Genomic DNA, 16,258 nt, shown 5'->3' on the forward strand with positions numbered 1-16,258 from the left:
CAGGCACTAATCTGATGTCCCACAGACTCTCTTTGAGATCAACCTGTTTTACTTGATTTACTTATATTGATTTCTCTTCATTCATTTCAGGTACTTTGGAAGTGCTGGGCTCTGTGTGCGAGTTAGGTCACAGAGGGAGGGAGGACTCAGGTTGTGGCTACAGGCTCAGTTGCTGTGTGACTGGCACTCCTGCCAGTGGGAGGAGGGGCACCGGAAGGGAGCTCTCACTGTCTGGACGTCAGGCCCACACCTTGCCTCATGGGTCAGAATGTGGACAGTTGCAACAGGAAACATGGGCCTCAAAATCATTGTCAGTAAAAACAGCATGAAGCTGAGATGTGGGAAAATAGGATACAATGAGCTCTGTGGGCACCAGATGGTTTTTTAGAAAACGAAGTTCATTCAGGAAGCTTGAAGGGTAACTGAATTAGGTCAACTGGGGAGAAATCAAACAGCAGCAGCCCTGTGGCCAGACCCTGTGCTGAATGCACCACATACATCAAATGAAATCCTCAGAAACCCAATTTGCAGATGAGGAAAGAACATCTCAGGCTTTATGTGTTTTGCCCACGTCACAGAGCTTGGAGCCAGGATTCAAACTCGTGTGCATCTGGCTTCCGTGTTTCCACTATTCATGGCATGGGAAGGAGTCCTTGTTTCTGCCAGCTTCCTTTTAATCAAGGAAGATCAGGCCTTGAATGTAGCCTTCAAACACAGTGATGTTTATTTAGCACTTACCGAGTAGGATAAGCCATTATGTGTTTGTTGGTATTCTGGAAACTGTTGGCTATTCCAGCCAATCTTATCTCGTATACTTGTTGAAATCTCAGCCCATATTTGCCTTGCTCACATAATGGTTCTGGAATTGGAGGGAACTGGAAGTCACATGATTGATGTAGTAATTCTGATCCTATAGAAGATTAGCAGCATGACCTTGGAGGAGTCATTTTTCTCTGTACCGAGAAGAAAAGTACCCAGGCATCAAGGAGCATTCCCAAGGATGCTCACAGCATCTCTGAATGAGAGCGTGAACAACTGAAGACCACCCAGGATAACAGCAATGAACCATGGTGACCTGTGTGGTAGCCAGCCTCCAAGTTGGTGCCCAGCCACCTCCACCTCTGGTATTCCCCCAGGTGGTAAACCAGGGCCAATCTAAATAATCAATAGCACATGGCAAAAGGAATGGCAGGTCACATTGTCAGGACAATGGCTTCCATCTTGGGATTTTTTTTCTCCTCCTTTCTCTCTGATCACTTGCTCTGGGGAAGCTGCCTTGTCCTGAGCAGTCCTGGAGAGAGCCCATGTGGACAGAGCAGAGTCCACCTGCCACCAGCTATGGGAGGGAGCCGCACCAGGAGTCAAAGTTCTACACAAGCCTCCCAGTGACTGGAGCCTCTTCAGAGGACTCCAGCCCCAGCCCACAGCTCAGCTGCAACCTCACCCGAGGCCCTGATCCACAACCACTGGGACAAGCTGCTCCAGGATTACGGACTCAGAAATGGTGTGAGATAATACATTTTTGTTGTTTTAAGCTGCCAACTTTTTGAGGGGTAATTGGTTACACAGTAATAGATCACTAATACGCCCCATGCTATAGAGCATTATGTAAAAGTGAAAACAGTGGGCTAGGTCTGGTGTACTGATAGGGACAGATTTCTAAGATGTTTTGTTAAGAGAAAGTAATAATTGCAGAAAAACACATTTAGCCATCTCTCTAATGTCAAATAGCATCACCACTCACTATGTTTTCTATTTATTTATATATGCATATATATATATATATATATATATATATATAGTTAATAACTCATTATGATATACTAACTATGAACATTAGTTTATCTCAGTAAGGAAGTTGGAGGAGGAAAGGGCAAAAGGAGACTTTTGTTTTCATTCAACATATATTATCATACATATATCATAATCACACATCATTGATCACATATCAATGAAAATGAAGGAGTATAATAAATATAAAAATAATTTTTTATATTCAAAAATTCTATAAAGGTTTTGACTATATGATTATTGATGTGTCTCAACTCTGATGTCTTACAGTCCTTTTAGAAGAGTCATTTGAATACAAATTAAAAGAATGAGGTAACACATCACCTCTTTGTGGGCAAACATTAAAAGTTTGGTAAGTCAAGTATTGGCAAAGACGTAGCTAAATGAGTACCCTCATATCCTGCTGCTGGGAGAATCAATTAAAAATCAACTGAGAAAGCTGGTTTGGATGAGACTAAGGCAATGTCAACTACAACTCAAAATATAGACTCTGTACCCTGAGGTCTAGTACTTCCACTGGAATGTGTTCATTTTTCTACATAGACACATGCTATAAATAAGAAAAAGTATCCTTATTTTGAACTGCTAAATTGGGGTGGGGGGCGGTAATTTGTAAAGATAGAGATGTGTTTATATAGATGCTATATCATAAGTAACATTCTGTGACATACTCAAGGATGGACATGGCCCTGAGCTTACAAGTACAAAATTAGAAATACTCAAAATGTCCATAAATAAACAAGTCAGCATATTCTCATACCAGAAATACTATGAAGCTATAAAATAAATGAACTAGACTTATATATCATAATGCAGAGAAGTCTTTTAAGATTTTTAAGGGCAAACTGCACTGCAGACAGAATGTTACATATGGCATGATCCCCACAGCATCTCATTTCCTAATGCTTCTTTGAAAAATGATAGCAAAAAGGCTGTAAGGGTACAGGCCAAAGACAGAAAGGTGAGTTTCTCCAGAGAAGAGGAGAGAATATAATTGAGGGATTAATTAAAAAGGACTTAACTTTGAGCTGTAATGTTCTAATTTGATTAAATAGATAAAGCACCAGTGAGCATTATGTGAGGAATGTATTGAAGATTCATGTGTCATTAAAAGTTAATTTAGAAATAGCCACTTGTCCACATCAAGAGCTTGGCAGGATGGATATACTGTGGCATTTTGAGATCAGTGTAGCTCAGCTCTGACTGGTTGTGCACCAGAATTACCAGAGCTTTAGGGGGGAAAAATGGTGCTAGTCCTGCCTCCAGCAGGGACTCTGATGTGACTGGTGTTGTGGCCCTGGACTTGGTGCCTTTCAAAGGCTCCCCAGGTGATTCCAGCAAACAGCTGGGGCTGAGACCCATGCTGGGACTGGAAAAATGGTTGTGATGGTCAAAATGCAGGTGGCAGAAGGTTGTGCTACCCTGGGCTGGACGCTGGAATAGAAGAGGGCCACAGTGAAATCTGATAAAGTCAACGAGTGGCTAACAGCCCATCTCAGAAGTAGCATCTAGGTTTGGGAAGTGTGTGATCAGGGAAGATGTGAGGGTTGTGACAGCCGGTGAACAACACAGGGACCTCTGACCTGTTGCCACATCTTTCTTGTAGATCTAGTTATTTCCAGATGAGATGCTTCAAAGCTCTACACAGTTGGGGTAATTTTCCAGGTTGTATCTCAACTATTTTTAAACATACTTTAGAAAATCTTTTGAATTTTGTATTTTAAGATGTTGGGAATTGGAGGCTGGTCTTTATTGGGCAAGCTCCTGGGCCAGCAGGAGCTGGAATTCAGCGGGGTGGGAGGTGCTAGGTGGAGATGAACCCTCTTCAGGGTCTCAGGCTGGGGATAAGTACAATGAACGAAGCTCAAACTCTACAGAAAGCCTTCCCTTCAGGCTCAGGGGTGAGAACTGGCTGAAAAGCTTGCTGTTTGTTCTGGAACCAGAGATCAGGAGAGAGGGCCTGCCCCTGGGGAAAAGTCACGCGATCTTGGAGCTGAGGAAATCACAGGTCTGGTGCACTCATTGCACAGACTGGGGGAAAAGAGGCCAGGGAGATGGGGAGGCCAGGTTGGCCTTCACGCCCAGCTCTCTTGATCCCCAAATGTAGGACCCTTGCTACTATTTTGCTATATCCCTGTACTCACAGAACAGATGTCTGTGTTGGTGGAAACTTGTCTCTGGACTTCGGAGAGCCCAGAACCGGAATCCTGGCTTCTTGGATTTCCCTTTGGTTTTGCTGGGGAAGATTTCTCATTTTCCATTAGTTAAAAGCTCTCTGCGAGGGCTTGCTCCAGTTTGCCAGCTGCTCACACTTCATGATTCCAAATCATTCTGTTGAATGTATGAATTCTGAGCTGGCTTCTACCCCTGAGGCTGGTGCCCAGCACTGCCTCATTTATAGGATGTTGGTGGCCATCTCCTGCTCCTTGGGAAGGGAAGGGATGAATGGGCTTTATTGCCATGAAACTTGCCGGGAGTTGGTGCCACACCCCCATTCTGATGTCAGACCCTGCAGGGACCTAAGGATTGGCCTGTCCAGCCCTGTACATCTAATCATCTTGGGTTGGTCTTGGGAACAATGGCCTGCAGAAAAATGATCATGTATAAAATCATTCACAATAAAATGTTCGAGTCATCTTGCTCGAGGAGAGAAATAAATGCTGGGGGAGAGAAATAAATGCTGCTGGCCTAAGATTCTGAGCAGGAGTGACAGGGGCAGCCTGGAGAATTGAAATCACCTGTGCTCCCTGCATCTGATTTCATTGATTTGGGGCTCAGGCATGGGTAATTTTTGAAATCGCCTCGTATGACTTTATTAAATAGTCCGGCTGAGAAACTAGGGATTGGGGAAGGGAACAGGAAGGGATCATTGTGGTCAGTGGATGGAATTAATTATGTTTGCTCAGTTAAGAAGCTCTGTAGAGAGGGAAGTGACTTGCTCACAGTTTTGCATATTGTTGGCCAACTAAATTCAAGTTTCAGTTTAATGAAGACTCACGGACCACCTGCCCTGTGCTGAGTATGGATGGAAACTGGGATGTTCGGGCTGTCGCTGCAGCCATTCACTAGGGCTAACTCCAATCAAAAGCCAAAGAGAGAAGCAGAAGTCCCTCCCACAGCTCCTGTGGGCCTAGCTCCTACCAGGGCCTCCTTACCTTGCTTCTCCTGCATAGGGCTGCAGACCTGAAGTGTTGGGTGACTGCCTCCTTTGACCATCCTCTCCTCTGAGAAGCAGGAGAATATGAGAGCAGATTGCATGGGCCTCTGGAAGCAGATTGCCTAGGTTTGCTCCAGTGCTTCTTGCTGTGTGACCTGGGCATATTACATAATCTCTCTGTGCTTCAACTTCCTCATCTATAAAATTGGGCTAAATATAGATCACAGGGTTGTGAGGGCTAAGCAAGTGTGCAGTGTGTGCAGGAAGTGCTTTATGCAGAGTCTGGCACAAAATATGCACCAGTGAGATTTCAGCTGTTGTCCTTGAGCTTGTGTGCCTTCTGGTTGAAAGGAAGGAAAGTTTCTCTGCAAATTCTCTCTGTCCTAGACTAAGGTAACTAAATCCTGTTATTTGGCATGAACAGTCTGTTAAGCCAGTGGGGCACACGCTGCCTCACTCTTGTCCTTTCAGCCACCTGCTCTCAATGCACCTGGGCCCAGTTCTGCATCTGTGAAGATCTGTGCTCAGCTCTCAGCTACAAACAGATTCCATCTGTGGCCTTTTGTCTGCCTGAGCACACAGACTCACCTGTCGCCACCTTGAGTTTGTGTTCCAGAAGCATCTTTTTTTTCTTCTTCTTTTTAAAAAATTTTTTCTAATCAGTCAGAAGCATCCTAATCAAGGGCCTCTAAAGAGGTTAAAAAGAGGCTGATAGGATGGGCCCTAATCCAATGTGAAGGGCCCTGATAAGAAGAGGAAACATGGACATATGGGCCTGTGTCCTTACAACCTAGGGAGAAGGCAGCCCATCTAAAGCTGAGGAGAGGCCTCAGGTCCCTTGACCTCAGACTTCCACCCTTCAGAACTGTGAGAAAAGAAAATCCCCTCATTTGTTCAGCCCTGTCTGATTATCTGTTAAGCTTCTGTGGTTTAATAAACCCCTCTGGTGGCGTTTTGTTATGGCAACTGGAGCTGGGACACTTCCCCAGATGGATGCTTTCTAAGGCCCTGTCACTTGATGTCCTTCAATTTCTTTTGTGTCCTCTCAGTTAATTATTGAAAATCGTTTCTGGACATTAGGGAACTCTGCAAGGGGGTGGCGGGTGCTGGAGTTGGGGGTCCACCTCTCTCAGGCTCAGGGACTGGGAAGAATGGGGAAGTAGCTGCTTTTCCAGAAGTGGTGTTGAGTTCGCCCCTTCATCTCAGAGCTGCCCTGCTGAGCTGGCTCTCCAAGCTAAAAAGAAATGCTCCACAGCCTACAGCAGGCAGAGAGGGGATGCAGCCAGGTTGCCCAGGCAGGCCCTGCTTCCCACCCATGGATAAAGGGTCAGACCAGCCTCTGTGATTACCAACCAGCTTCTCCGTGTAGGTGGTTCTTCAAGTCCACTCAGCAGCACACCAGGGGCATGCTGGGCCCTGTGCTGGCCATGAGCTTGCCCAGAGGCCAGCCCCACCATCCTTCCCCACAGCCCACCCACTTGGTGGCAGGACCCTTGCAATTGCAAGTCATAGAAAAATCAAACTAGCGTGGCCAATGAGGAAGGGGTCTATCAATTCACATAACTAGTGAGTTGATAACTAGCTGATTCCTGTAACTAGAAAGTCTGGAAGGGTGCAACTGGTTGAAGACTTGATTGGATTCAAGGGTCCAAAGGACACCATCAACAACCCATTTGTTTATCCTCATCTCCTCCTCACCTGCTTTCCGCTTCAGTGATTTTATCCTCCAGTAGCTTTCCCTATGGCAAAGGGGCTAACAGGAGCTCTAGGCTGATATCTGAATAAGCTCAATGAGAAGATTTGGTGAAGACAGTTTGGCTCTGCCTGGATCATGTGTCAACTTATAAACATTAGTAATATTTGTAATATTTAGAATTATGCTATTATAAGAATGGCAGGGAAGGTACTCTGGCTGCGCCAGAGTCCAGAGTTGCCATGTGCCTATAGGAGGAAGGAAGGGGCTAACCATATGGAATGGACTCCCACTTTCAAGGAAGGATTTCTGTAGCAGGAGGACAAAATTAAAAAAAAAAAAGTGTGGCGGTAGGAAGGATTTGGTCTAGCAAAACCTCAGGCTGTTTGTGGTTTTGGTGTTAAGTTCTTTGAGTTCTTTATATATCCTGGAGATTAGTGCTATATCTGATGTGTGTGTGGCAAAATTTGTTCCCAATATGTAGGCTTTCTCTTTACCTCATTGATTGTTTCTTTTGCTGAGAAGAAGTTTTTAGTTTAAGTCCATTCCGTTTATTAATTCTTGATTTTATTTCTTGTACTTTAGGAGTCTTTTTAAGAAAGTCAGGACCTAATCCAACATGATGGAGATTGGGGCCTACATTTTCCTCTATTAGGTGCAGGGTTTCTGGTCTAATTCCCAAGTCCTTGACGCACTTTGATTTTGTGCATGGTGAGAGAGAGGGCTTTATTTTCATTTCGTTGCTTATGGATTTCCAGTTCTCCCAGCACCATTTGTTGAAGAGGCTATCTTTTCTCCAATGTATGTTTTTTGCGCCTTTGTCTAGTATGAGGATAACTGTATTTATATGGGTTTGTTTCTGTGTTTTTTATTCTGTACCATTGGTCTACATGTCTATTTTGGTGCCAATACCATGCCATTTTTTGTTACTATAGGTTTGCAGTATAGTTTAATATCTGGTATTGTGATTCCTCCTGTTTCACTCTTCTTGCTAAGGATTGCTATGGCTATTCTGGGTCTCTTATTTTTCCAAATGAATTTCAAGATTGCTTTTTATTTCTATAAGAATGATGATGAGATTTTAATTGGAATCACATTGAATCTGTATAGCACTTTGGGTAGTATGGCCATTTTGACATTAATAATTTTGCCTATCCAAGAGCATGGGAGATCTTTCCATCTTCTAAAGCCTTATTCAGTTTCTTTTTTAGTATTCCATAGTTTGTATTGTAGAGGTCTTTCATCTCTTTTGTTAAATTGATTCCCAAGTATTTTATTTTTTCAGGCTATTGTGAATGGGGTAGTTTTCCTAATTTCTTTTTCAGAGGATTCATCACTGAGGTATATAAATGCATTTGATTTATATACATTCGGTCAACAAATATATGAAAAAAAGGTCAACAGCTCTAGTAATTAGATAAACACAAATTAAAACTACTCTAAGATTCCATCTCACACTAGTCAGAATGGCAGTTATCAAGAAAACAGACCAAAATAAATGTTGGTGAGGATGTGGGGGAAAAGGTACACTCATACACTGCTGGTAGGACTGCAAGTTGGTGAAACCAATCTGGAAAGCAGTATGGAGATTCCTTAGAAAACTTGGACTATAACCACCATTTGACCCAGCTATCCCTCTCCTACCTAGGTCTATACCCAAAGGACTTAAAATCAGCATATTACAGAGACACAACCACATCAATGTTTATAGCAGTTCATTTCACAATAGTTACACTGTGGAAACAGCCTGGATGCCCGTCAATAGATGAATGGATGGAGAAACTGTGGTATATATACCTAATGGAATATTACTCAACATTAAAAGAGAATAAAATTATGAGCAGGTAAATGAATGGAGTTAGAGAATATCATGCTAAGTGAAGTAAGCCAATCCCCAAAAACCAAAGGCTGAATGTTCTCTCTGATAAGGAAAAATGGAGGGACTTTGATAGGGCAAAGGGGAGGCAGAGGTGAGGAAGGGGCATGAGGATAGGAAAGATGATGGAATGAGATGGACATCATTACCCTAGGTACATGTATGAATGCACATATGGTGTGACACTACATTGGATACAACCATAGAAATGTAAAGTTGTGTTACAGTTGTGTACAATGAAATAAAATGCGTTGTGCTGTCATATATACCTAATTTAAAAAACAAAACAAAAAAAGAAAACCTAAGGCTAGCATGGTCAGCTCCAAGCTCAATAGACCCGTTGTTATGATTCTTGTACCACTCCTGACCTTTTTCCATGACCAATGCATGTCATTCCTTCTTCTTGGGCTACAACAGAAATTGACATAAAATTTGATGGTAGACCGTGAGCCAAACATCATTGCATTCTCAGTAGAAACACAACTGCCCAAGAGAAATCTGAAAAAAATGCTCGACATTACTAATCCTTAGAGAAACGCACATTAAAATCATAATGAGATACCCTCTCACACCTATTAGAATGAGTATTATCAAAAAGACAAAACAACCAGTGGCACATGCCTTCATCCCAGTAACTCAGGAGGCTGAGGCGGGAGGATTATAAATTCAAGGTAAACCTCAGCAACTTAGTGAGAACTGATCTCAAAATAAAAAGTAAAAAGGTCTCTGGATAGATATCAGGGCTAAAGTACCCCTGGGTTCAACCCCCAGTATAAATAAAAGAAAAAGAAAGAAAGACAAAAGATATTAAGTACTGGTCTGGATGTGGAGAAACTAGAATTCTTGTACAATGTTTTGGGGAATGTAAGCTAGTACAGTCATTATGGAATTCAGTATGGGAAGTTTCTTTTAAAATTAAAAATAGAGCTCAGTTGGTAGAATGCTTGCCTTGCTTGGACAAGGCCCTGGGTTCAATCCCCAGAAACAAAACAAAACAAAAAAACATTACCCTATGGTCCAGCCATCCCACTACTTGGTATATATCCAAAGGAAATGGCATCAGTGTGCTAATAGACATCTGCACCCCATGTTCATTGCAGCAATATTCTCAGAACCAAGGAATGGGAAAAGCTGTGTCTATCAGTGGCTGAGTTGATACAGAAAATGTGTTTAAAAATATAAGGGGACACTATTTAGTCTTTAAAAAAAAAATTACGAAGTCCTGTCCTTTGTGACATTGAATGAGGCCAAAGGACATTTTACTGGGGGAAATAAGCCAGGCATAGGACAACATGTGGAATCTGTAAAAGTTGAACTCATAGAAACAGAGAGCAGAATGGTGACTGCCAGGGGCCCAGGAGTGGCTGGGCGGTGGATGGGGAAGATGCTGGTCCCAGGAGGCCAAATTGCACTTAGACGAGGGGGATGAGTTTAAGGGATCTATTGTACAATAAGATGACTACAGTTAATAACAACATACAACAGAAGGAGTACAGTTGATAATGTTATATGCACTTGAAAATGACTCAAGAGAGTAGATTTTAAGGGTTCTCACCACCAAAAAGAATATGAAATAATGTATATGTATACATGTTTCAAAATGTTTTATGCCGTAAATATGTAGAAATCATTATTCTTATTGTTATCATCATCATCATCATCAGGGATTGTACCGAGGGTTGCTGGTCACATCCCCAGCCCATTTTATGTTTTATGTTGAGACAGAATTATGTCTTAAGCCCACCCTGGAAGTGAGGAAAACTGGGAAGATATTTAGTTGGTAGATTGCTACCTCCTCCCCAAAATGGAGCTCTGTTACAACAAAAAGGAAGAAGTGGAGCTAGGATAGGCCAGGAGCACTGCCTATTTCCATTAGCACTGGGCCTGAAAGGGGGATAACTAACCATCACCAAACTTCTCCCCATAAACCATATGACATGGTCTCTGTATTAGCTGCTTTCTGTTGCTCTAACAAAATACCCAAGAATGGGTACTTTATGAAGAGATGAGGTTTATTTAGCCCAGAGTCCAACATTTGGCAGCCCCTGAGACTGATCTTTGGTGAGAGTGATCACAACATGGTGAATGCCATCATGGCGGGAGGACATGCAAGGGGTCGAGACTGAATGGCCAGAAGCTGGGGAGGATGAGTCTTGTTCTCTTTATAACACCCCCTCTCACAGGAACTAACAGGGACCCATGAGAAGTTCATTACTCCCTTCCAAGGGCCTCATCCCCAGTGGCCAAATTACCTCCCACGAGGCCCCACCTCTTGCAGGTTCTACCCCCTCAACACTGCCGCACCCAGGACCTAGCCTCCAGCCTATGAACCTTTGGGGGATAAACTACATCCCATCCTCACAAGCTCCAACAAAGCCACATTGTAAGAGCAGGATGTCCCCGTCCAGAAGTGTGTATGTGAGGGCAGGGGAAGGTTGATATTAGTGGGCACAGGAAGCAGCCAGAGGCCCCATTCCGGAACCTCTCTGATGTCACACTTGTAGTCATGGTACTCTGGGTGCCAACCCAGGAGAAGGAGCGGTTGGCTCTCATTTGTTTGAGAGCAGGCATCGCAGCATGACTGTATCAAACGATTTATTGTCCCCACCCCCACCCCCAGCCACATCCTGGCTATTCTCAAGCCTCTGGGCTTGTTTCACTGTGGCAGCCCTGGTGTCTCTAAGTGCTGTGTTCTTTACGTTTCCTTGAGTCTCCGGGCCAGCTGTTGGTTTCTCACCAAGAGAAAGAAGGGAAATAGACAGTGAGAGTGCAGAGGCAGGGAGGTGGAGGGAGGCCAGGAGGGGAAGGAGGATATTTAGTGGGAAGCACAGAGATGTGGGGAGCCTGAGGCTTTGGAGGACTGTGGGAGGCTGGTAATGCTGGTGACATTTGGTGGAGGGAATGGGGTCTGTCTCCAGCCTGGATATTCAGATCTGTCCTTAAGGTGTGTGGGTCTGACCTCAGGTAAGCCGGGCCTCATGGGGGCTCCGGGTTGCCCCCGACTAGAACTGAGTCTGGCCCCCTGGTTTCAGAGGTTGAGCACTGGCACAAGATGGAGAGTGGGCCTTCCCTGTGGTCTCAGGCCTTCTCTGCCTCCTGAGTTTGTACAGCCTCATTGGCATGAATTTTTCGGACCCAGGCATCTTACACAGAGGTAAGGCCTCAGACTCCTGGGAGAGGGAGGTGGCACCCCAAGGCTGGTGCCTACAGGGGTCATTTGTAAAGGGCTGACCCCACCTGTGGCCTCAGGGTCCCTTCTTACCCTGTCCTTATTACTTGGGCCCTGGCACTTCATTTCCCAAGCCACTGAAGTGTGAAAAACAGAATCCTGGAGGTTTTCCAGTTGCTTTAGAAGGGAGGACGGGGCAAGAGAGGCAGCAGGCTCTTCCAACCCCACAGTTCACCTTCCTCCTTCCCATTTCACACCCGACTCCAAGCACTGATCACTATTCCACACGGGGAGCTCCATGTAGAGCTCCTGTGGCTGGACAGCCCTTCTCTCTGACTGCCGCCCATCTGAGTGGTCAGCTTGCTCCACAGGGACCGGGGTTCCCCTGCCCTCCTCCTCCCCACCTTCTTGATGCCCAGTGATGCTATGGGGCTGCCCCGAGCATCAGAGTGATACTAGGGCCTCCTCCACTGCCCACACCTCTCCCCCTGCCAGGCGCCTTCAGCAGGACCCTGAGGCTCCCTACATGGCCCGAGTGAATGGCAGGTTGTACCACATGCCGTGGTGTCCCACCTGTTATTTTCACCGCCTGCCCCGAACCTTCCACTGCGAAAGGTGTGACATCTGTGTGGAGGTGAGTGCTCCTCCTCCCTGTCCACTCACCAACCTATCTCCGGGCACCTGGCCAGGACCAGGAACCTCACATCATGAGTGGGCCAGGTGGGGTATCAGACCATGTTCCCAGAGTGCTTCAAGTGGCTCTCAGCCACTGTTGGTCACTTATATATGTCATCACCTCTGTGTCTGCACCTGTCCTGGGAGGCTGGCCTTGCTTGCACAGGTGTGACATGCAAAGGGCATCCCCTCTGTGTGGAGCCTGGTGGAGTTAGGGGGAGGAAAGGCAGTGACTGTCCCCTCCCCTGGCTTGCTGATACTAGATCCCCAGCTCTTTAGGCTGACTGCTGCCCTGTCCTGGGGATCTTTGCCTGTCTTGGTCTGGGTGTCCCAGTTGGAGGGTTTCCTGGTTCTGAGTGCGTTTCTCTGATGTGCCCACCCTGCTCCGGTTCATGAGTGCAGATGGCTGGAAGGGGAAGGGCATGTTTTTCCTTACAGAACCTGAGAGAACGGAGGCCTAGAGTTGTTATGTCCTGGTCCACGTGACACCAGGCAGGTCTTGTCTCTAAAGACCTCACTCAGGACAGGTGGCCTGATGAGCCATGGGGTCCTAACTGTGCTCTCACCATGGAAATGCCAGGTTCTCGCTGAGATGGGAACCCTTATGTGAGGTCAAGAGCAGGCGGCCTAGAGGGCTGCATAGGGGAGGCCCCAGGATTAGGGGGTGATGGAGGCCATTCCAGAAGGACCCTCAGACCTGCCTCCTCTCCCCTAGGAGTTCGACCACCATTGCAGGTGGGTGAATAACTGCGTGCGGCACCGAAACATCCGGCTCTACCTGCTACTCCTTGTGTCCCTGTGCCTCTATCTGGGTACCGTGCTGGCCTCCTGCGTGGTTTTCATCATACACAGGAGGTACATGGCGTTTTTGGACAAAACCATGACGTATCCACACAGTCCCAAGGGCCCACACTGGGAAGAGCTGGTGTGGTGGGGAGGGAGGGGCAAACAGCCCAGGAGGGTCAGGGTGACAGGGGAGGGGCTGAGGTGGAGGGGGCTAGAGGGAGAAGTCACTGGGGAGGACCTGTGAAGGACAGGTGGAAGGCCAGTGGGGTCAGGGACGTGGGCGGGGTAGGATGCCTGTGGAGTTAAGAATCTAGGGGCCCACAGAGTAGGGAATGAAAGTTGAAAAGGGACAGGTGGGAGGACAGTGTGGTGGAGGGAGGTTTCCCTTGGGTGTACTGGACTAACTGTCCAGTCCAGGGAGGGAGAGCTGTGGGCGGTGCTAGCTGGGGCGGGAGGGAGGGAAGGAGGGAGCAGTGGGATCGAAAGCGGGGCCAGGGAGGAGCTCTTCCATGGCTTCCCTTCTTAGCCTGTGCACAGCATCCTAGTGGCTGTACCCGCTGGGGCCCTCCTGCTCCCGCTCATCCTGCAATTGTTCATCAAGGCAGTGGCGGTGGGCACCGCCAGGCGACCCTATGAGGACAAGGTAAGTGGTGAGTGCGTGTGCCCTTGGCTGTGTGGAGGCATCTTGCTCCTCTTCAATTAGACATTGTGCGCTTTCTCCACTGCCCTTGGCCTTGATGGTGCCTCATGAGTCCTTCCAGACCCACCTCTGAAGATGCAGCTCAGATATCTCCATACCCTGGAGCTTGGGGCCATTCTGCCTCCTGGGTGCATTGCATTGAAAGCCTACTGTGTGCTGAGTGTGCTAGGTGGCGGTTATTTGAGGGATGGGTGTAGAGGTGAGTAAGTACATTCTGCACTTGTGTTGATAAGCAACCTGCCATCAGAATAACACCGGAGACAACAGAACACTCTGAGCGAGGGGTCAGTCCTGAGTGTTGTAGCTGACCGGAAGAGACTGGGAGTTTGGTGAAGCCCACGCTGTAGAGGAGAACATGCCACTCTCTGTGTCCTAGGTGTGCTTTTGGAGAGGCAGACAGGAGGGCATTGACTGTGAGAGGTACGATTTTGCAGAAAGGCACAGAAATCTGAAAGTAGGGTGTTAACAGAATGATGAAGAAATGGATCCTAGTTCAAGTACAAGGTGACATGGGCAATGAGGTTGACCCCATGGGGGGGTCAAGATTAGAAAGGCCCAGAAAGCCAAACGTGGAATTTCGTTTGGAAGAACTGGAAACCTGGGAGCCATGGTAAAAGTTTGTAAAAATGTCATTCATTGAGGGGTAACTACCAACAGAAAATTCACCCTTTTTAGTCTACAGTTAGGGATTTTGACAAATGACGTCGTGTATTCTCCACCAAGATCAAGGTTAACCAGTTTCACTACCCCAGAAAATCCTTTCATCTCTTGTTGTCATTTTCTCTCCCTGAGTCCTTGTGGTTTTTCTCTTTCCAGAATCATGCATAAATGGTGTTGTGGGCTTTCTAGTCTGGCTTCATTCACTGAGCACGATGCATTGGAGATTCATCTATGTAGTTGTTCACATCAGTAGTTTATTGTCTTTTGTTTCTGTGTAGTATTGTATTTCCCTACAGATTATTTGTACATTCACCAATTGAAGGATTTTTACTTTGCATCTAGGTTTTGGCAGTATTTTTGTTGGTTTATTTTGTTTTGTTTTTGAACCAGGGATTGAACCCAGAGGTGCTTCACTACTGAGCAACAATCCCAGCCTCACCCACCCCCACCCCCAGCACCCTTATGTTTTCTTTTTGAAAAATTTTTAAAATTTTGAGAAAGCGTCTTATTAAGTTGCTTAAGGCCTTGCTAAGTTACTAACTTACTGAGGCTTTGAACTTGCCACCCTCTTGCCTTAGCCTCTCAAGCCATTAAAGTCATGGGGAACTGTGCCGAGCCAGTTTCAGGCAGTTATAAATAAAGCTGCTACAACAACCATTGATGCATAGACATGTGGACATAAGTTTTCATTTCTGTTAGGTAAATTGTTAAGGGTGGCATTGCTGAATCATAAGATAAACATATGGGACGTTTTAGAAAACAACTGTACCCTTTCTACTTTGTACCAGCAATGAATGAGAATTCCAGTTGCTCCACATCCTCAGTAGCATTTGACACTGTCATTGGTTACTGTTTTTTTGTTTGTATGTTTTCAAATTGTAGCCTGTCTAATAAATGAGTAGTAGTATCTCATTAGGGCTCCAGTCTATATTTTCCTAATGACTAATAATGTTGAGCATATTTCATGTCTTACCAGCCATGGGTATATTGTTGGTGAAGTGTTTGCTCCAAACTTTTGCCCATTTAAAAAAAAACTGAGTTGTTTTCTTATTGAGTTTCAGGAGTTCTCTGTACTGGATTCAGATCTATGTGTTTCAAATCTTATCTTGCAATTTCATGGCTTGTCATTTAATTTTCTTGTCATAGCAGATTCCAAACAGCAGGAGCCCTTAGTGTTGCTGTTTTTCCAGCACTGGGGATTGAATCAGGGGTGCTCAACCACTGAGCTTCTTCCCCAGCATTCATTGTTGTTCACTCTGAATGGAACCTCATGTCCTGTGTGAGGAACAGTTTCATTGCTTTCTTCCTCATCTGTGTCTTTATTGCTTTTTCTTTGAGCATCCACTAGGAATGATAGGAGTGGCATCTTTGCCCTGGGATTCCTTTGGTGTGGCAATCACTTGACTAAAGGCTCCTTCAGGAAGACTGATGGGCGGCATCAGTGGGGGAGGGGAAGCTGCAGACCCCGAGGCAGCTGAACAGACAGAGGAGCCTGTCTGCTCATCACCTCCCATCCTTTTAGTCAGCACCCACCACTGCCATATGTGGTTCCCTCCCACCTGAGACTCCTGTGGTTGGCCCTTATTCCTCATCCCTGTGGTCTGCCTGTCTTCTCCTCTGTCCAGCTTCTAGTATCATCATTGAGTTTGTCTGGCAGCCTTTTCCCTCCCTCCATCCTGTGGTTCTTCCAGCCTCAGGTCAGGCCATAGGCTATCGACCTTCCTCCTCTGCTCAGCGTGAGGCCTTCCAAG

Source organism: Spermophilus citellus (assembly GCF_964194105.1).
Source record: "Spermophilus citellus genome assembly, chromosome: 7".
Taxonomy (NCBI): domain Eukaryota; kingdom Metazoa; phylum Chordata; class Mammalia; order Rodentia; family Sciuridae; genus Spermophilus; species Spermophilus citellus.